Below are 20424 nucleotides of genomic sequence, written 5' to 3'. Positions count from 1 at the left end.
TGAGGGAAACAGGCGGGGCAGGGCACTGGAGGCAGACCCAGCAGTGGTCCTGGAAGGGAAGCACAGCGGGCGGGAGGTAGGCGGGAGAGGGAACACCTGTGCATTCTCCAACTCAGAGCAACAGGACTTTGTCCGCAAGACCAAGGGGCCCAAAAAGCAAGATGGAGACTCCTTCTCTAAAAAGCAAACTGTTCCAATGCCCGCTGGCACCCCGGTCCCTGAGTCCCATCTGCTGCTGGGTGCCCAGCCTCACAGGACTCTTGGGGAGCACTGGGCCAGGCCTCGGCCTGTTCGAATTGTCCTTTTTATTGTTTAGCTTTTCGTGTGTTTGGGTGTGTTCTCCCTTGGTCTAGAAGCGAGACAGCCAGACGTGGCCCACGGTCATGGGCTAGATGCCCAGTCCTGCCACTCGCTTGCTTTGTGGCCCTGGGCAAATTCGCTGCATCTCTGAGCCTCTGTCACTTCCCCTGAAAGACCCAGCTAGGGGACACCTCCTCAGGGGGCGGAAGCCCTGACAGGGACACAGTGGGTGTTCTGTAAAGATCTGGTCATTTAGGAGTTTATAGAAGAGTCGAATAATGACCTTGGGCCGGGAGAGTGGGGTGACAGCAGTGCAGAGCCAGAGGCTAGCACAGGGTAAGAAAAGCGAGATTTTTGTTTGTTTGTTTTTGTTGTTGTTTGTTTTTTTACTAGAGATGGGATTTCACCACGTTGACCAGGCTTGTCTTGAACTCTGGCCTCAAGTGATCTGCCCACTTCCGCCTCCCAAAGGGCTGAGATTACAGGCGTGAGATCCACCGGGCCTGGCCGAAAGCGAGACTCTGACTGAAGGGGCTAAGACTTTGCGCTCTGTGGCTCTGGTGGGAGTTACCTGCAGGCCTCCGGGGCGGCGCCCCGTGCATTCCCCCAGCAGCTCCCCGCAGGCAGCGCCCCGGTGCATTCCCCCAGCAGCTCGCTCCCTGCTCCTGGGGTTGCCTTGGGCTTCGGCTCAGAGGGGAGGCGTGGAAGGCATTTCACAGAGGTGACTTCTTTGTCAGGCGCCCCCGTGTCCTCCGTGCTGGGAAGCCTGGTCCTGATTAGGCCATGCTGTGGGTGGCCCAGCCTCACAGGCCTCGGGCTCTTTCCTCCTTGGTGGTGGATGGTACTGGCAGCCTTGGTTTTTCCAACCATGAGAAGTTGCATGGGGTAGAAATTTGAGAGTGGCTTTTCCTCACTGCAGTCAGCATCAACAGCCTCCCTGTTCACCTTCATGGGTGATGACTCCCCCAGGGGCTGTGTCTCCCTGCTGACCACGGCTGCCTCCATGTGATGGGTCAGCCCGTGCGGCTCACGGCACAAGGTCCCCGTCACCCACACCCACTCCGGGGAAGCGACTGATGAAAGTGGCTAGTGCATTGTTGTTTTGTGAACTTTAGTAAAAATTCCTCCTGTAAAAACATTCAACAGACCCTTGAGGCCCGTGACATGGTGAAAAGAGAGTGACTTTGGAGCCTGCAGATGTGGGTGCAAATCCAGGCTGCACTACTGAGCATGAAGGTAATAGCTGTGTGACCTTGGGCAAGTCACTTGCCCTTTCTGAGCCTTGTTTCCCTATCTATAAAAATCTGCTTGATGTAATTATCGGAAGGATTCAAGAAAACATATATAAATCACTCACTGTGGTATCTAGCATGCGTTAGAGTATGGCAACGATTATAAAAGTAAAAACGATTATTTATGTAAGTGTGACAAATTACGAATTACTCATTTTTCTTGCCTGGTGAATGTAGGACCAGTAGATGCTTTCTGTGATCTGAGTTGGCTGAGATGCTTTATGCGCCCACACGAGTCAGGGGTTGTGCTAGATCCTGGCATCCCATGAGTTCGTTTGAATCACACTCGCCCATTTCATTCTGCAGCTTGAGATCCTCGCGGGGAATTGGGCCTCTGCAATTTCAAAAGAGATTTCTGTTCTGAAAGCCCTTGAAATAGGCTCTTGTCCTCAAGTTATAGAGTTTTAGAGCCAGGAAGACATTTAGAGAGGACCTGGCCCAATGTCTTTGCTTTTAATGAAGAAAGACTCAGAAAAGTGAAGTGATTAGCCAGGGAGGGCTGAGTAGGAATGGTCTTCACGGCCCAGTGCATCGGGCATTTGCCGTGTAACGGGAGTGGTTAGGAGCACCTGGCCTGAAGTGTCTTCTTGAATCTTCTCTGGTCTGTTTTGTCCCCATGGTATGGTGAGGAATAGGGACAGTCAAGTCTTCAGTCTTCAGCGCCTGGGTTTTTCCTGTCACGGATGCCACCTCTCTCTAGCTTCATGGAAGGGACTCGAATGTTGCCAACGTTCAGCTGCTGTGTCCTCAGCTTTCTTGTAGCTCCATAGCTGTGCTGTGGCTGTGGGGAAGGAGCCCCTGAGAAGCGATCATCTGCATGGTCTCTGGCAGCCCTGTTAGGATCATATTGTGATTGGCCAGGAAACAGCCCAGGGAGGAAACAGCCAGATTCTTGTTTAAGATCAGCATTGGCTGTGAAAACCACACAGCCTAATTCTCGCCTCCATTCATGAACAAGAAGGAGGGGAATTACAGAAAGAGCTTCACATTTCAGTCCTTCACATGCCTGGAGTTAGCGTGAGGAGGCTTTATGGCCCAACACTCGGTAGCACCTCATCGACTATCCCCAGCTCAAAGCATGCACAGGAGGAAACAAAAATAAATCTTTATTTGAGTATGCTCCTGTTTTACATTCAAGTAGCTGTCCGTGTGTCTTCAATAGCAAATCATCTTGGTGATGATAGATCATAAGCTCAAGAGGGAATTGCCTCAGGAGAACAGGTACTTAATCATCAGGGTTGGATGGAGGTTGCCTCATCCTAGAGTTTGGGGGTGGGGGGTGACCTCCAAGGCCCGCTCAGGACTAGCTGTCTATTCTAAAATACCAGTCTCTGTTGGGACTTAACCGGCCCAGCAGCGAGAGTCATGGTCACTCTGCCTCTTCACCCTCAACTTGCAATGTCATTGCTATGGGAAGGGATGGTCGCTGATATCCTCTGATTAGGGTATCCTGAATCTGTTTCGATGTGGTTATGAGTGGCTTCTTTCAAATGGAGTAATTGATTTTAATGACAGCATGTAAATAATTAACAATGAGGCACTCACCTTCATACTCTCAAGGCTCTCCCGCTGAAGAAACCGTCTGCCTTTACTGCCGCAGATGGGAGTCCTGGGCTGTGGAGTGGTGCACGTCACAGTGCCAGCCCCCATGGTTGGTTGTCCTGATTTTTTTTTTTTTCCACTTATTTCTAGGCTGCTTGTGCAGACAGATGCATAGGCATTTCTATAGGCTGCTTGGTGCCTTCTTTGCACTTACCACTTTTTCAGACTTATCCAAGTATTTGGACACTTGTCTTTATTTCACTTCTTCTCTGCCAGATCACGTGCCCTATCTATTGTGTTCATCTCTATATTCCCTGGGTTTAAAACATCAAGGATGCACAAAGAGTAATGAACAGGTAAACAGTAGTTTCTGAGTGAACTTGAGTTATGAACAAATAAACTTAGAACTCCATGCTATGGCAGATATCCTCTGCTGTGTGTGCCTGAAATGGCCAAGCTTGTTCCCCTGCAGTGAAAATGAAATCTCTTTGCAGAAGTGAGTGTGCAACACAGTTACTTGATAGTTACATTCACTTCTGAAATGGGCTACAACTTAATTCCTGTGTCTTGAGCATTGAAAGGGGATTTTTGTTATTCCTAATAATCTAATAGTCTTCAAAGGTATTCTTTTCAGTTGTGTTTGCACCAGGATCCCTACCCTATAGTGTTATAGTGACTTCATGCTTGCCCAAGAATCTTCTCAATTTCACCCTCGGTTAATATACATTTGCATTTCTAGTAGGTCCTCTTGTTAAAGATAAATTTATAATTCTGTGCATGTATCTATGGTGGATCGAGACATGTTTTCCTGGTAAAAATACATAGTAAGGAGTTTTGATTCATGAACATCTTTTCTTTAGCTACATTATTATTTCAGTATCCTCTTAATATGTTCAAAAGCTGAAACCCATTAAGATTCTTGAGAATATTTCTTCAAATATGCTCTGATTATTAAAAGTGTAAAATATATAGAGTCACATCAATTTCTTCTGTTCACTCTTGTTTGGATGCAAAATTATATATGAAGGGTTTCAAACGGTGGCCTGTCATTTGTATCCAATCTGCAGATGTGTTTTAATTAGCTGGCACGGTGCTTATAAACTATGAGCCAATATTTAAAAAGCAGGAGATTTTGCATAAGAATCTAGATTGCTGGAAAATTTTTGTAGTTACCCTGCATGTCCACAGCAGGCTGTGACGGAGGGAGCTGCGTCGGCCGGGCCTGCTGTGCTTTGCAGGCCCACCTCCCGCTCCTTCCTCCTTCCAAGTCTCCTGTTTAAATTCCCGGAAATGTGGGATTAGGGGTGATCTAGGTTTTTTTTTTTTTTTTTTTTTTTTCCAGATTTTATTTAACGTTGTTTCAAAAATTTTTATAACATTAAAGAAAAATAGCTTTGGAGAAGCTTAAGTTGTTGCCTTAAGGATTAGTCTGTGTATATCCTTCTTAGTCAAATTGCACTTTGAGAATCTGTGAAAATTTTAGAATGGAACAGTGAGAGGAAGAGGAGCGAAAAGGTAGTGATTACCAGAGGCTTTCTTGGTCATTTCTTTGTGAGCTAGTTGAGTTATTCTGTGTTTGACTTGCGGCTTCTAGCGTTGCCAGATGTAAGAATGCCCCGAAGTGCGAGGTGGGAAGCAGCTGCGTTTCGAACATCTCCTTTTTCATCTGGGGCAGGATGAGCCGTCACTTGCTGGGATTCCTCCTGAGTCCCTGTGGGTTTGTTCACCTGGAGCAGCATCTGCGTCTGGGATGGATGTGGAATGACGATAAACTAGCTGCCATGGGGAAGTGATGTCAAAATGTACAGTAAACCCAGAGAGCTCTGGAAACATCATTTCATCGAGTCCCAAACAATTGCTATCATTGGAGGTTTCAGTGTTTCGAAGTCGGCATGCTTCCCACACGAGCAGTGCCCTGTCATGCGGGTCTCCCATTGCTTCTCTTGCTGAATGGCTCAGATCATGGCCAGCTGGCATCCATATTCACGCGGAACTCCACTGTTGGCATGTGGTACACATTTGTAGCAAAACAAGGATTTTTTTTTCTGTAGGTAGATGTCACTGAGAATATACTTATTTGGGCAATAAGATCTCCAATGACAGGAGCTGGCAGGAGCACACCTTTCACCAAGAGACACAGGAAATTTAATTCATGGAATCCAAGGTGGCCACAGGATGCATTTTCTCCTTAAAGATTTATAATACTTTTTTTTTTTTTTTGAGACAGGGGCTTGCTCTGTCGTCCAGTCTGGAGTGCAGTGACATGATCATAGCTCACTGCAGCTTGACCTCCCAGTCTCAAGCAATCCTCCCATCTCAGCCTTCTAAGTAGCTAGGACTACAGGTGTGTGCCACCATGCCCAGCTAATTTTAATTTTCTTTTTTTAGAAATGGGGTCTCACTGTGTTGCCCAGGCTGGTCTCGAACTCCTGGCCTCAAACAATTCTCTTGTGTCTGCCTCCCAAAGTTCTGGGATTACAGGCATGAGCCACCACGCCCAGCCTACAGCACTTCTTTAAAAAAAAAAAAAAAACATTTTTTTTTTTTTTGAGACCAGGTCTTACTCTGTCACTCAGGCTGGAGTGCAGTGGCTCGATCACTGCTCACTGCAGCCTTGACCTCCCTGGCTCTAGTGATCCTCCCACCTCAGCATCTTCCCTACCTGGAGTAGCTGGGACCACAGGCATGTGCTACCATGCCCAACTACTTTTTTTATTTTTATTTTTGTAGAGACAAGAGTCTCACTATGTTGCCCAGGCTGGTCTTGAACTCCTGGGCTTAAGGAATCCTCTTGCCTCAACCTCCCAAAGTGCTGGGACAATAGGTATAAGCCACCTTGCTTGGTCAACACTTCTTAAAATGTGTTGAAACAGTTATAAGATTTGACTTTTTAATGGCCATAAACCAGAGCTTCTCTACCTCTGCCAACCTCTATGCCGTTTTGGGCAAACTATTGTTTTTATGGCTGTCCTGTGCACTGGGGGATGTTTAGCAACACCCCTGGCCTTTAGATCCAAGATGCCAGTAGCAACCACCCTCTTCTGCAGTGCCACAGTCAAAACTGTCTCAGCATTGCCAAATGTCCCCTGGTGGGCAAAACCATCCCAGTTGAGAACTGCTGTTGTCAACCCTCTGAGATCTTTTGATTTTGCCGGAACGGTTCAGAATTTTTCATCAAAGATCTCAAAAGGGACTTGGAAGTCTGAAAAACTGTGTTTCCTCTCTGGATCCCTGAAGGGCAGGGACTCACTTTCAAAATCAAAGCATGGAACATGCTTCCCTCTCCTGTTCCTTTGGGAACCAACCCTATCTCTTCTGGGCAAGTTCCTTCATCTTTCTTAGCCTCATTTCCATTTATTTATTTATTTATTTATTTATTTATTTATTTATTTATTTAGAGGCGGAGTCTCGCTCTGTCGCCAGGCTGGAGTGCAATGGCGCGATCTCAGCTCACTGTGACCTCTGCCTCCTGGGTTCAAGCGATTCTCCTGCCTCAGCCTCCCGACTAGCTGGAACTAGAGGTGCCCGCCACCACGCCCGACTAATTTTTTGTATTTTTAGTAGAGACAGGGTTTCACCGTGTTAGCCAGGATGGTCTCGATCTCCTGACCTTGTGATCCGCCCGCCTCGGCCTCCCAAAATGCTGGGATTACAGGCGTGAGCCACCACGCCCGGCCACCTCATTTCCTTTTTTAAAAAAATTTAAATACCACGAGCCCTATCTGAGAAGGGTGAGGGAAGCCCAAATGAGATAATGTGTGCGAATGGCTGCCATGTTGGAGGGCTTGGGTTCTTCGCACTCCTACCCCCATCAGCTCCGACATGGGAACCACCTGTTTTCAGTCAAGCACAAGCCCCCCAGATTAGACAACAGGGTCCTATCTCCACTTCCAGGCAGTCGACTTTCCTGAGACCTGGGTGCCTTGGCCGCCCAGACTAGGAGACTTGAAGCTCTTCTCTCCTCAAACCTGGGCCGATTTGCTTGTTATTTTCTCAAAGGGTAGAGTGAGGGCTGCTGACACGCTCCTGGAACAGTCACCGTGATGACTCGGGGCTCCGCTGGCACCCTGGGCACACAGGCGGTGCTGTTGCCTCCCCTCCCACACCCTCCGGAGATTGCCATTTTCTAACGCAGTTCAATGGTTTCTGCATCTGCATATAAATAAAGTGTATTTATTTCTCTGATTCTCGTAAGAAAACCCAAAGCCACAAAGATCGTGTTTGAAGCTCCAAAACCCATGACTTGAGGTTTCCCTCCCATGGTGCATTCCCCTTCCACCGCATGGACAGGGGCTGCACAGATCTCTGCTCTGCTCTAAGGGGCCCGAGGCCGAAAGGCGGGCAGCCCGAGGGAACACACCAGGCTGCCAGTGTCCTTGCGCTTCCCCTGCTCCTATTCAAAACCACCACGCTTTCAGAGAGGCAATTGCTTTTGTGATCTGCAACCGTGGGAGGCTCCGGGGGCCATGGGGCTTCCTTTGCTTCATGTTCCTCTCCTTTCTTTTAGAGTTGGAATCTTGTTTGGGTAACAGTTCAGCAGAAAGAGTGTTAACCATTTCTAGACAGGCAGAAGCGATTTGTGTATGCTGTGTGTATTCAAGAAAATTCACGGCTCTTTTCAATAAGGCATCTAAGGCCTTATCAGTAAGTGCATCAGAGTAAAAAGGAAAGAATAAAGAAGTTAAATTCATTTACGTATATAGGCTTGTATACCTGTAGAATCTTAGAAGGAATCACAAGAGACAAAACAGATTGCCTCTGTGATGGAGGAAGGGAGATTTGATTTCACTCTCCATGTTTGTGCATATAAACCATTGCATATCTACAATATGCATGTATTTATTAAAAATAGGATACAATTTCAAACATAAAATAACAAATTGAAAAAATTAAAGACTGACACACAAGCTTTCTAAGATAAGGAGGGAAAAAAAAGAAAGAAGGTTGAGGCAGCTTGCCGAGATATATTTAACAGCAGAGAGGAAGTCGGGGGCGAGAGAGACGCACAGGACCTGGTGCCTAAGGGCGCACACAGGGACATTGTAGATATGACTAGGCCTCCTCCAATATGCCAGTGAGCATCAGATAGTCATTTCTGTAATGTCTCTCAACGTGGGCTCAGGCTCAGGCCCAGGTTTGACTCAGAGGGGGCAACTGTGTGCACCAAAAATTCTTCCCTGAGTACTTAGCCCTTTTGTGGGCTTGGGAGCTACAGATAGGATTTTGAATAGATGGTACATGTCTTTGGATACTCTTTCATGGATGTTACAATATTTCTTAAAAATCAGCTTTGTGATAAGACCCAGGCAACAGAGCTTAAGATTCTATTCTCTGGCAGGAACCTCAGTATGTAGACTCAAATTTGCCAAAAAATAGCAAATCCACACCCTCAGTTGATCGGCCACAGCCCACCTCTTGACTCTGCACAGATAAATGTGCAGCTGTTGGATCTTCCCTCACAATGGAGAGGTCCAAAGTGAAAAGTGTTCAGTTTTTTTTTTTTTTTTGATGGAGTCTTGCTCTGTCACCCAAGCTGGGGTGCAGTGGGGCATGATCTCCGCTCACTGCAACCTCTGTCTCCCAGGTGTTCATGCCATTCTCCTGCCTCAGCCTCCCGAGTAGCTGGGACTACAGGCGCCCGCCACCACGCCCGGCTAATTTTTTTGTATTTTTAGTAGAGACGGGATTTCACCGTGTTAGCCAAGATCGTCTTGATCTGCTGAACTCGTGATCCACCTGCCTCGGCCTCCCAAAGTGCTGGGATTACAGGCGTGAGCCACTGCGCCCGGCCAAGTGTCAAGGGCAGGCCTCAGAACGCTCTTGACAACGTGAAAAAACCATGCTATGCTTTTTTTCCACAACGCTGGCTTGAGCCCGATGCAGGAAGCGTTGATGGGGAGATGCGCGTTTACACGGTTCAATCTCCTTTGACGGCACGGCCTTGCCCTGCTCAGTCTTTTGCCTGTACAAAGCCCACCCCCTACCAGTGAATCACTGTCCCTCCCTGCTTTCCCTTGCCCCGTCAAGGCAGCTGCACTCCCAGGTGAGTGCTATTGTAAATCTCAGATCCACCCACATCAGGCGCCCAGGTCCCCGAAGGACAGCCTTTGGCTGTTCGACCACACTGCCGTGTGCTGTGAAGTGGTCACACCCACGATTGGGATTCCAACAGCTCTGGCAGTTCCCAAGCGCCAAAGGGAAGATGGAGAATTTAATCAACCTCAGTAGCCATTTACTGCTCCATATATTACAAAACAGAAGAGATTATGTCTTAATTACACGCCCTTTATTCCAAAAGGCCGTGATCATCTGTGGTGGCCACTAGCATTTAAATAAATCATGGAAAACATGTGTCTGGCCTCTGAGGTTAATAACGTGCTGGCGATCTTTCCAGGAGCCAAGAAGGTTTCTGTAATCATGGACAATTGCTGCATGGGCTTAAATCGAGGGCAGAGCTGAGTCACTTGACTGTAAACACGTGGTGGAGAATGTCTGGGCTCATCTTGACTTTCTCATGGTGCTGACGGTGGGAGTGTGGGTGGGGGGCACTGGGGATCCGGTCCCAGGGAGGCAGCCGCAGAGGAGCTGGGGACCCTGCAGGGCTGTGGCCACGGTCCTGGGCTCTCCCACAGGCCCTGGCTTCTCCTCTCTTGGAGGAAATGCAGCAGACATTTAAATATTTCCAAACCAAACAAGACACCCTGAAGGACGCTCCTCCTGCGGCCCCATCATCTGCTTCAGGCCAGATTTGGAAATATCAAACAACAGTGACAGAGGCAGCTTGGCTTTGCAGAGGACGAATAGGGAAGACAGGAAAACAGAGCTGGTGGCTGCCACTGTGCTGGGCTGCTGCCCTCAGACTGGGGGGCTGCTTTTAAATATAGCAAAGTCAGGAATGCAAGGTGGTCTTCAAGTCACAGTTCCCTGAGTGTCCCCCACCCTCCTCCAGCATCCAAAATAAACTGGTTGGGCCTCAAGGGTTTCCATGGGTCATATGAGTTCTTTTTGACCTGGAAACACTTCCTTTCAGGTTTTTCACGGCTATTTCTCAGAGAGCATCCTTGTACTCTCATTTATTCTAAAAAGGCCCTTCATGCTCTCTCCTGCACCCAACAGTTTAATCAGACTTAACATTTTCATGTGGGCTTTGGATGGTACTAGACAGAAATAAAAGTACTAGAATCAAACCATCCTTCCCACCTCATCCCCCAACCCCGAAGTCACCTCTCGTCTGTTCCATGAGACTACAGCCTGCTCCAAAATTCTGAAAAGCCTCATCTAACGTCAGCACTGAATTTGGGGAAGGAAAAGGAAAGTTGTAACTCTGGCCTTGTTCTGCACATAATTGTGAATAGAATTGTGGTTTCTTTCTCTCTTTTGTAATCTTGCTTTCCAAATTAAAACCCCTCAATGACTCAGCCTCTGCTAGGGACTGAGAAAAAGAGTCTTGCAAGGGCCATCGAGAGAATGCCTGGGTGAAAGCCAGAGGGCAGTGCGGGAAAACTGCAGTCCCCATCTCCAGCGGGCCTCACAGATTTTGCCTCCCCAAGCCTGGTTCAGTTCCCTGGGGGTAATACGGCAATGGCACCCCCACCCTCCCTGTGGGAGAGGGGCTTGAGTGCTGTGTAAGGGAGTCTGGGCCAGACTCTGGTTTTGAACTCTGAGGGCAGGTCCTCCGCCTCTCCATGCACCCCGGAATCTCCCTTCTTACCAAGCCCCCTCCTGCCGAGCCAGATCTCTGCCTGGGGATTCCTGCTTTCCTCCTCCCCTGTGCCCTGGGTGGGAAGTTGGCCTCTGAGGGCCGGGCCTGAGCTCCCATCCCTCCCGCCTCACTCCCAGGGAGCCAAGACTGGGCCTGGACACACCTGGTTCTCATTTGGGGTTAAGCTGATGGAGACACGGCCCGGGGGCTCTCAGAGCAGCTGGTTCTCTCCCATGGGACCTCAGTGGAAAGGGTGGGAGTCCTGGAGGCCATGCAGGCTGCCTTTGCCCAGCCTCCTCAGACGCTGGGGTCTGTTGCATTCTTTTTTTTTGAGATGATGTCTCAGTCTGTTGCCCAGGCTGGAGTGCAGTGGTGTGATCTCGGCTCACTGTAACCTCCGCCTCCTGGGTTTAAGAGATTTTCCTGCCTCAGCCTCCCGAGTAGCTGGGACCACAGGCGTCCACCACCACACCCAGCTAATTTTTGTATTTTTAGTAGAGACAGGGTTTTACCATGTTGGCCGGGCTGGTCTCAAACTCCTGACCTCAAATGATCCCCCTGCCTCAGCCTCCCAAAGTGCTGGGATTACAGGCGTGAGCCACTGTGCCCAGCCAAGGGTCAGTTCCATTGTTAGGGGATGAATGGATGACGTCTACTCCAGTGTGGGCTGTGTCTTGGGCTGTTCATGAACTTAGTGGACAAACACCCTGTATCTTACACCCAGAGTGTATCTTACCAATTGTCAAGCTCAAGGGGTACACTGATCCTGCCAGGAAGCCTCCCCCATCCTTTCACAGACCAGCCCGATTCTGATGTGTGGAGTCCGATGGAGTCGGGTTGGGGTTTCAGCTGTCCCAGTTACCAGGTATGTGACTGCGAATGATCTTGCTCCTCTAGGAAGTGGGTTTAGAAATACTTGCCTCCTAAGACTCTTCAAGATCCCACTCACAGATGGCTAGCAGAGACCCGGGGCCCACAGAGAGCTGCCTCTGTGAATGCCCAGCGTTTGTACTGTGCAACGATGCTAGCTCATCCAAGTTCAAAAAGGGGAAAAAAATCTTTGTCCTGTCTTCTTTCTTTTTTTGAGAGGTGTGTGCCTTGATGCAGAGACAGTGTCTGATGCAGTTTCAGGGGCACTGCTGCCTCTCCCAGGGACTTGTGGAGTCCATAACTATAGGCTTTGCCCTCCCCAAAAGAATGCAGTCCCGCTGGGGGCTAGAGCTCATTTGCGTGCTGGCTCTAGCGTTTTCTCTCTGCAGGAAATAAAATCTAGCTTCCAAGCCACTCCATGCTCAAGGCACAGATGGAGAGAAGGGATGGGCCTCGCTGGTCTGGCTCTCTGAGAGCCTATTTAATCTGGAGCTTGCTAGGGCAGGGGAGAAGGCCTGGGGTTGTGGACCCAGAAATCAAGTATATTTCTGTCCAGCTGTGAGCTCGATTTATAACTGTTATGGTTGAATTATGTTCTTCACACTCCCACCTCCCCCAAAAAGTATGTTGGAGTCCTAACTCCCAGTGACCTCATTTGGAGATAAGGTCTTTACAGAGGAAACTGAATTAAAACAAAGTCACTAGGGTGGGCTCTGGTCCCGTATGACTGTGTCCCCATAAATAGGGGAGATTAGGACAGATACACACACAAGGAAGAGCATGTGGGGACACAGGGAGAAGACACCGTCTGCAAGTCAAGGAGAAGGGCCTCAGGAGAAACCAACCCTGCTGATACTTGGATCTTGAACTTCCAGCCTCCAGGACTGAGATGATAGATTTCTGTGTGTAAATCACCCAATCTGTGGCACTCAGTTGCAGGACGGACCTAGCAGATGCCCTATGGCTTTTCTAGGCCATAGCCTCTTCAGGGCTGCTGTCTGGAAGGGACTCCTGGGGCTGTGGGCGGGAGACAGCCCACAGCCATCTCTGGGACATTATCTCTAGTGTGTGTACTTGTGTTATTCCCAGGGCACAGTAAGGAACAGGGCTTTCCCTATAGCCTGGAGGGGCCTGTCTGTGGGCTTCACTGATCTGGCGGCCAGTGCCCACCGTGAAGACCTGAAGCTGGAGCAGCCTCCTTACTTGGCACTGCTGCTCAGTTGCTCCTTGGCAGAGATTCACATCCGGGTGGAGGACTCCCAGCCCGGCGACCTGCCCCATTCCTCTTGGGATGGGGACTTGCTTGAAAAGGATGGGTCATCTAAGAGGAAGAGGGATTGCCCTTGCTGACCAAACCCTGTTCTTACCATTGCAAGGGGACACCCCATGTTCAGAGCCTGAGTCAGAGCCCTGGGACCTCACCGCTTCCTGGAGCCACGAGGTCCTCTCCACACTCCACGCAGATAGCTGGCCAGCCGCGGCTCTGGGCTCCTGGAGGAGGCACCCTCCCTAGCCTGTTCTGGGAGACGCTGCCCTGTGCTGTGGTTCCAGCTGGGGGCCTTGTCCATGGCCAAGGGGCTTGGGTTGGCCTCTGAGAACAAAAGCAACCTTTTAATTTAAAAGAGGCAGATCTTCCTGTTTCTGGGATCAGAGCAGGGCTGTGATTAGAAAAAAGGAAACTTCAGAAGATGATGAAACCACTGTGGTGGATTTGGAGATTTGGGAAGATGGCAGGCGTGATGGGATGTCAGCCTTTAGTGCTTGCAGATAGACCCACAACTGAGTAGCAGATTGTGTGTGAGTGTGTGTGTGTGTGAGTGTGGCTGTGTGTGTATGCATGTGTGTGTGTGTGTCTCGGTATATCTGCATGTCTGCATGTCTACATGTATGTCTGTGTGTCTCTGTATGGGTCTCTGTGTGTATGTCTATGTATTTATGTGTGTCTGCGTGTCTGTGTGTATCTATGTGTTTGTGTGGCTCTGTGCATCTGTGTATGCATGCATGCTTTTGTGTATCTACATATCTCAACATATGTGTCTGTGTGTGTCCATTTGTCTCTGTGTGTTAGATGTCTGTGTGCGTGTTCGTGTGTCTTTATGTCTGCCTGTCTATATCCTTGCTTGTGTATGTCTGTGTGTGTATCTGTATCTGTGAGTGTCTATGTGAGTGTCTGTGTCAGTGTGTGTGTGTTAGTGTCTGTATTTATACCTCTGTGAGTGTGTATGTGGATCTCTGTCTGTGTGTGTGTCTACGTCTGTGTGTGTGTCTGTGTTTGTGAGTGTGTCTGTGCCTATGTGTGTCTGTGTCTATGTCTGCATGTGTGTGTGTCTGCGTGTATGTCTGTGTCTATATGAGTGTGTGTTTCTGTGTCTATGTGGGTGTCTATGTCTTTGTGTGTGTATTTGAGTGTGTGTCTGTGTTTGTGAGTCACTATGTGAGTCTGTGCATCTATGTGTGTCTCTGTGTGTGTCTATGTGTGTGTGTATGCGTGTCTATGTCTGTGTCTATGTGTTTGTGTCTGTGTGTGTCTATGTGAATGTGTGTGTGTGTCTATGTATTTGTGTCTATGTGTTTATGTCTGTGTGTGTCTATGTGAGTGTGTGTATATGTGTGCATGTGACTATGTGTGTCTATGTCTGTTTGTGTGTCTGTGTCTATGTCTCTGTGTGTGTGCCCATGTCTCTGTGTCTATGTCTGTGTGTCTGTGGGCTTGTGTCTATGTGTGTGTGTTTGTCTGTGTGTATGAGTATGTGTGTGTCTGTGTATCTGTGCATGTCTGTGTGTCTATGTCTGTGTGTCTGTATGTGTGTGTCTGTGAGTTTGTGTCTCTGTGTTTCTATGTGAGTGTGTATGTGTCTGTGTGTATATGAATGTGTCTGTGTGTTTGTGTGTCTGCATATGTGCCTGTGAGTGTGTTTGTGTCTATGTCTCTGTGTGTGTCTGTGTGTGTCTATGTGTGTCTCTGAGTATGTGTATATGAGTGTGTGTCTGTGTGTGTGTGAGTGTGTGTATGTCTGTGTGTTTTCTTTAGGCCGTGGCTTCCCTGTGCTTGGCCTGGAATCCCGGGCATTCTTGGCTTTGTCCTCTCCCCGTCCTGTGGACGGCCCCGGCGTGGCCCTTACTGCTGGACTATTGTATCTTAGTGCACAGGGCTGTGAACAGCCTTTGCCATCATGCCAAGGAGCATATTGACAGCTGCCCTTGGAAGAGGCCCTGGGCAGGTGAGGCCAGGCGGCTGGGCTGCACCAGACGTCCAAGGCGCAGAGGGACATGTCCCTGTGACCTGAGTCCCCACAGCCTCATCCTGCCGTGGCGTGTCCGTGCCTTTCCTTTTCTGTGTCCCTCCCTCCTTGAGCTCCTGCCCTCATGCTCGGCTCTCTCTCTTAGGAAAAGGCCTGAGTAACTGATTAATGTGGAGCTATGCCTGGTGCCTGCTGGGCTGTGCCTCCCTCCTCTGCAGAGTCTAGGGGTTCAGCGTCTGCTCCCAGCTTGAGGGAGATGGATCTAGAGCAGCCGTCACCTAGGGAGCCCCAGAAGCCCCTGCCGCCCCAGGCCCATCCAGAAAGCTCGCTGTTAGGGTCTGGGGTGAGTTGGGGAGTCTGCCCGAGTGTACTGGGGTGTAGAAGGCTTGCCTGACAGCTAGGAGAATGCGGCTGTGGCCATAAGCTTCCCCACCTGTAGACGGCTGTCCTGGAATGAGGGCGACTGTAAAACACAAACGCAATCCTGCTCTCCAGCAGCATGGCCTGAGCATTAGAAGAACCAGGGGAGCTTTTTTCTTTTTAATTTTTAATTGACAAATAATTTTGTGTATTTATCAGGTACGATGGGATGTTTTGAGCTACGTATACATTGTAGAAAGAGTTAATCAAGCTAACACCATCACCTCACCGACTTCCCGTTTTTTTGTGGTGAGAATGTGAAGAATCTATTCCTTTAGCATACATTATTATTACTATTAACTGCGGTCACCATGGCACACAATAGATCACTAAAACCTACCCCTGCAGTCTACCTGAGACGTTGTGCCCTATGGTCAATACCTCCCCTTTCCCCTTTCCCCTTTCCCCATCCCTTCTTCTCCCCCAGCCTCTGGTAACCACTTTTCTACTCAGTTTCTATGAGATCGACTCTTGGATTCTCCATATAAATCAGATCATGTGGTAGTTGTCTTTCTGTGGCTGGCTTATTTCACTTAGCCTTAAGTTCTCTGGTTCCATCCATGTGGTCTCAAATGACAGAATTTTCTTCTTTTTTAAGGCTATGCCGTATTCCAGGGGTCCCTGACTCCTCTGCCCCGTCTGTGGAAAAATTATCTTTCATGAAACTGGCCCCTGGTGCCAAAATAATTGGGAACCACTGTCATATTCCATTGTATGTTCAGGGAATTCTAAAAATCTGTTCATCAGTTGATGGGGACATAGGTTGATTGCATTTCTTGGCTGTTGTGAACAGCGCTGCAGTGAACCTGGAAGAGCAGACATCTCTTCCGCATACTGATTTCAGCTCCTATGGAGCGTTCTGCAGAAGGGGGGCTGCTGGAGTCTCTGGCAGTTCCATTTTTAGTCTACAGAGAAGCCGCCATACTGTTTTCCAAAATGGCGGTGCTAATTTACATTCCCGCCAACCGTGCGCAAGGGTTCCTTTTCCCCCACATCCTCGCTAATACTTATTTACTTTTTGTCTTTTTGATAAAAGCCATTCAGATGTGTGTGAGGTGGTATCTCATTGTGTTTTCATTTGCATTTCCTGATGAATAGAGAGGTTGAACATTTTTCCACAGGCCTGTCGGCTGTATCCAGGGAGCTGTGAAAGTACACCTCGGCCTACCCCAGATGACTGTGTGAACTGGCCGGATGGGCCACGGGACGGCCGCAGGGGTTTTTTTTTTTCCCCCCGGAGCTTGCTGGGCTACTGTGCACTCACTCAGGCTGTGAGCAAGTGTGTCATCCAGAGTGAGTCCGTCAGCGGACTTGGTGTCTTTGGAATCCCTATTGAGATGCCAGATCCCGGCCTGGTTCCCTGTGTCTCAACCCAGCTAAGCAATTCTGTTCTGACAGCAGGTGCAGTTCCTCCCCTCCTTCTTGAGGAACAGCTCTTAGCGGGGATTAGCACACGGCGGCGCTGGGGCCCAGTCAGTCAGTCAACACGGTCTACTGACACTTCCGCTCTGTGCTGCGTGGAGCTGCTGAAGGAGGAGCGAGAAGGCAGGTCTTCGTCTCCCCACACGCCAGGCTTGGACTCCACCTAACTCTCAGCGGTTTCCAAATCTGAGGGGGAGGTGCTCTGCCAGTTGTGGGAGGTGAGGCCGTGCCACCCAGCAGACGAGTCACTGCCCAGCTGTGACCCAGCCTCCGTTGCCAGGCTGGAGGGTGGAATGGGCCCTTCGGAGGGAAAGCTGTCCCGCTGTCTGCTCCGTCTGTGCTCTCGTGAATACAGTTAAGCCCACAGGCCTGGCGATGCAGCCGTGGGATGGCCAAGGCTCCGTATCTCACACACGTCCCCCAGGACATGGAGAGATGAATATTTATCAGTTGGATTGCTGTGGACTTGGGGCACTCTGAACTCAAAAAGAACTTCCAGGACTTTCATTTTTTCCCCAATGACCTTGACGTCTGTGTGCCCTGGCCCTCCCTGGCCATGTCTACATTTGTGGTGTTTTTTCTTGCTAAGATAGTGTTTCATAGAGGCAGGTTTGGTAAAATGTATTTCCGTTCGGATAAAATATATTAAAATATATTTCCATTCTAAGTAAGTCAGCGCCTGTTTTGAATTAATCACCATGATGCAGAGTAATTAGGTATAATACGAATCTACAAAGAGAGTGTTTCTTTTGGGAAGGAGCTGCTAATTCCCTTTAATGCCATACCGTGGCCTATCCTAGGGACCTGAAGATTTTCCCCAGAAATCGGACTTCCACTTTCTAAAATCTAAGTCAAGATTGTTCTCCCTAATTCTGTATAAGTTGCTGTGGCAGTTCAGAAAATTTGATCATGCACAACTAGAGAATTCACTTACTTCCCCAGAATTCAGGCCAAGCCAAGTAAAACAGAAGTCCATGGGTCTTTCAGCTCGTGGGATGGCACTGGGGACCTGGAGAGATAATGGTGGCCTCAGAGGACAGGAATCCAGCTTCCAGGGCTGCCGCTCAGCTCCAGGGACAGGAGCTCAGGAAATGTCTGCAGACTCCTCCTCTCCAGACCTCTTTCCCTCCTTACCTCCCTCCCCCTGCTTCCCTCTCCTCCGGCTTTCACCCTTTCTCTCCCTCTGTCTCTCTCCCTCCTTCCTCCTCCTTCTTTGTTCCCACACCCTCCCCCCATCTTTGCCCTTCCTCTCTCTTTCTCTGTGTATCTCTCTTTCTCTCCCAGTCTCTCTTCTTTCTTTGTCTCTCTCTTACCCCATCTCACTCCCTTCCTATCTCCCTCTCTCCCTCCCTCCCTCTTTCTTCTCTGTTTCTTTTCCCTTTCCTTCTCTATGTGTCTCTCTTCCTCTCTCTCTTTTCTCTCCCTCTCTCTTCCTCTCTTTCTCTTCCTCTTTCCCTCTTTTTGACTATCTTCCTCTTTCCCCTCCTTCTTCTCTGTCTCCATCTCTCTCTTTCTCTTCCTCTCTCTCTCTTTTCCTCTCTCTGTCTCTCTCCCTTCTTCACCCAGGGTTCTGCCTACCCATTCATATCTAGGGATCACTATTGCTCTCCTCTGAGATCACAGCCCCCCTTCTTTGCCTTTTCTCTGTTCTACCCTCAAAAGGTTTTATAACCAATAATGGAGTTTCTTTTCCTGTCTTCTCCCATTACTGCCTCCTTCTGTTTGTAGAATTCTGACTGGCTGCTGTGTGCAAGTACCTAGACTTATTGTTCCACTGAGGCAGGTAGACTTCAATGATTCCATCTGACTCCTCTCTGCAATGTTTACTACAATAAAACAAGAGGCCTCATTGCTTTGAATAAAAATGGGGAGATCCTACTTTCTGGCCTAGGGTTCAAAATTAAGCCTTGCATTTTCCTAGGGGCCCATAATCAATCACAGAGGCATTTAGATGGACAAACTATTTGAAAAACCTTTCCAGATCTTTGCTTAACCAATTAATAGGCTATCCTTAATACCTATCCATTGGAACCTATAAGAAGATCTGTAATCGAAACTGCCTTTCAAGAGCTGCAGTTTTCAGAGTGTGGTCCCAGGACCAACATTATCAGCATCACCTTCTTTTATTAATTTATTAGGAATACACATCTTTGAACACAACCTTGGACCCACTGAATCAGAAATGGAGGATGGGGTGGACCCATAGCCTGTGTTGAACAAGCCCTCCAGGTGATTCTGATGTGCACTCAAGTGTGAGAACTGCTGCTTCAGAGGGAATATTCCTGCCACTCAAAGATCTGCAGTGTCAGTTGCAAAATTCTTAGAGGCAATGTTGGAGAAACGAGGGAAATAGACTGAAATCAGAAGACATGGGTCAAACCCCCCAAAGTCATGACCTAGTCAGGAGCTAGTACAGATCTGTAAATAAGGTCAATATCGGCACCTCAGAGGGATAGTGACAGAATTAAGTAAGATAGCCGTGTGAGATTTAGTAAGATAGCCACGGAGCCCAGCACTTGGTGCATGATGCTTAGTAGTTACCTGGTCTTTTCTTTATGTATACAGCTCTAATGAAACAAACAGAAAACAATAATTATTATAGAAGACAATCAAATCTTTTAATATACCACTTTATTCTGCCAATGAGCAGAAAACCTAAGTTCAAAATCCATTTGACGAAAAAACAGTTGAGGTATTTATCCCTGGTTGAGTTAGTTCGTTTATTTTCACTTATAAAGGTGTAGCACTTTCTTTCAATTTAATCACTAACATTTGAGCAACTTTTAAAGCCAAGCACTGCATGTTTCTCCAAAAAAAAAAAAAAAAAAGTGTGACTATAAATGAGTCTATGTGTATGTGTGTGTCTTTGAGGGACAGTTAGGAGAGAAACAATTTTGACTCAAAAGGAAACAAAACAACAGCCTTATTTGGGGAGAAATGTAGAAATGAAGAATATACGTAGCAAGTCAGGGCTTTAGCATCTGCTGAGCATGGTCAGGCCTGTTCTTACTGAATTGTGATCTGGTTTCAGGATGAGACAGTAGGAGAAAAGAGTAAAATAGAAAAAAGCCCATGCCTGGGCAACGAGGCAAGACCTCGTCTCTACAAAAATTAAAAAATTAGCCAGGCATGGTGGTGCGTGCCTGTGGTCCCAGCTACTCAGGAGGCTGAGGCGGGAGGATCACTTGAGTCCAGGCGGTGGAGGCTGCAGTGAGCTGAGATCGTGCCATTGCACTCCAGCCTGGGCAACAGACCACGACCCTGTCTCAAAAAAAAAAAAAAGGAAGAAGAAGAAAGAAGAAAGCAAAGTATTTCCTAAAACTGGAAACCATAACTTATGAAAGTGAGATACTTTAAAATGTCTCTATTGGAAAGCACCACAAAACGGGTCATTTTGTCAAGTTCTTGCGCAGCTTGAAGGAATCATTGAGTCGCCTTGGGCGGATCTCCTCGCGCCACCAGGGGGCGCGCTGGGCCTCCCAATGCGGCCAGGCAGGCAGACGCAGTTTTCGTCTTTGAGGTCCTGTCATTCTCTGTATAAACAAGTTACGTTCAAGTGTTTAGGATATAAATTACGACCATGCCGGCTGCCTCGGAAGGAATGTAAACACAGCACTGTGGTCGGAGCAAACTC

Source organism: Pan paniscus, chromosome 5 (genome assembly GCF_029289425.2).
Source record: "Pan paniscus chromosome 5, NHGRI_mPanPan1-v2.0_pri, whole genome shotgun sequence".
In the NCBI taxonomy this organism is placed as follows: Eukaryota; Metazoa; Chordata; class Mammalia; order Primates; family Hominidae; genus Pan; species Pan paniscus.
Note: the sequence above shows the minus strand (reverse complement) of the source record.